Below are 2,335 nucleotides of genomic sequence, written 5' to 3'. Positions count from 1 at the left end.
CCTTGTATATAAGCTTACACATAACACTACCAAGGTGTAAGCTTATATTCTAGAATTTGTCACTAGAATTTGTCACCAACAGTCATAACAACCACAATCTTACAAGCTTCCTGAATATCTGTACACACTCTTCAAGAAATGTTAGTTTCAAGACACCTATCCCTAAACAATTACAAATCTCCATAATCAGGATCTGAAATCAAACTAGAGGTTGAAGCTAAAAGAAATCTTGTTTGCAAGAGATTTTAAATTTTCAAAAAGGATGTTGTTGATTTGAAAAAAAAATCATTTTTGGTTATGAGATTGCGTATGAAGAATGAGATGCCAAAAAGAATTTATATGTGTTAGAGATTATGCACAAAAATAGGTGAAAATGGTTGTTAGATTCGAGTAAAGAGAATTAGTGATTTGAGTGAAATGAGCAAGTAGAGTGGAACAAGATCAACATAAAGAAAAGTGACTCATTTTATGTGATTCGAGTCATGTTGTAACTCTGATTTGAGTCATGAAACCTCATGGTTCAAATCATGTACAAAGCTTGATTAAAATCAAATTGGTCAGAACCAAACAGGAAAAAATGAAGAAAAAAATTGGTATTCGAGTCGTGTAGAAAGTGTGATTCGAATCAAATGAGGCAGTGGCAAACAAGACTTGTGTGATTCAAATCATGTGCAACTTGTGATTCAAGTTACAGTGTTGCATGATTAGAATCATGTGTAAATTGAGATTCGAGTCACAGACACCTGGATTTTCCTATTCTCCTATGTTTGATTTAGTTCGAGTCATAGATTGTAAGTGATTCGAGTCACACACAATAAATCTCAATTTTCAAGTTTTTCAAAATAGTTTGAGATTTCACATCCCACATAACTTGAACCAACCTCAAATATGGATTTTGTTCTATTAACTCAAGCAATTGACTTAAAACATAATGATCATATTCAAATACAAACAATTGAATTATTGATAAGTGTCAGAATATCATTATTTTAAGTATATATTTGTGACACTTATCGATTCTATTATTTTCGTGTTTGTAATAAAATCCCAACTTTTGTGTAAATATTCATTTACTTGAGTTTTGATTCGTTTGATAGTTTTTCCTTTGTTTTATAGGTATTTATGCATATCGGAGCCTCGAGGAATAAACTGCCGAAGGCACGCTTCGATTACGCAATTTTGAAGCAATAAGGAGAAAATTTTGCAGAAGCTCGCTAAGCCAAGCTGAAGCGTGCTTAGAGATGGAGAAACATAGAAGCAGAGTTTTCCAGAGTTCGCTTAGAGAATCCATCTCGCTAAGCGAGATTTCCTTTATTGTACTAGATATTTTAGGAATAAGTGTAGTTCGCTTAGCGAGCCTATGCAAATTTTGTTTATTCTTTATTAGTTGGGTCTGTATATGTATTTACTTTGAACATATGTATATTTATCGCCTGTGGCATTATATACAGCTCGCTTTACAAATATTTTCGATGATTGTCTTAGATTTTTGCTCTATGCTCGGGGTTTGGGTTGTTATAGACATCTATTGCTGGAATCCTTATCTAGGATGATTATCGTTGTATAAAGAAGAGGCATTGGACCTACTCCAATAGGTACATTTTTTGCAAATTTGAACTCACTCATACATGCATTATTTTGAATGATTCTTAAAGCAAAAATGTAATCCTTAATGTAGGTTAAATATGTTATTGGTTCCTATAAATATGGCAATTTTCACATTTAGTGCCTATAAAAGTTTTCTTCAAAGATTGGTCCCTACAAATTTTTCCATCCACATTATTAGTCCCCAACGTTAAAACTCACTAACGATTGATGACATTTCTTGACAGGTGGAAAAAATGTTTTTATTTTATTTTAATAACAGGACACGTAATTCTATATTTAGTTGTTCTCACGTATTTATGTTAAAGATTATGTATAACATTTGTTGTTCCCTAACCCTAATTTCTTCTAGTTGTCGTGAACCAACCCTAAATTCTTCTAGCCATTGAAGCACCGTCTTCTTCATCTGTTAAGTCGCGATTTTGTTACAGTTTCAAGTATGCAAATGTCTTCTTCACCTGTTAATGTGCGAATTAGTAAGTTTTGTGGGTGCCAAGTCCGTATGGTTTCTTATCAATGCAAGAAAGGGCCTAACAAAGGAATATTATTTTGGAGATGTTCTTTCTGGAGGGCCCCTAACATGTGCAATTTGTTCATATGGGATGAATATTATGGAGCAAAATCTACAAATGAAGATGCGAGCTTGATGAACTCAGAGGTCGAAGTTATGGCCTCTATGGGCTACTTGAAGGAGTTGTACGAAGAATCAAGAAAAAAGAACAAGATTTTG

Source organism: Vicia villosa, linkage group LG1 (assembly GCF_029867415.1).
Source record: "Vicia villosa cultivar HV-30 ecotype Madison, WI linkage group LG1, Vvil1.0, whole genome shotgun sequence".
In the NCBI taxonomy this organism is placed as follows: Eukaryota; Viridiplantae; Streptophyta; class Magnoliopsida; order Fabales; family Fabaceae; genus Vicia; species Vicia villosa.
Note: the sequence above shows the minus strand (reverse complement) of the source record.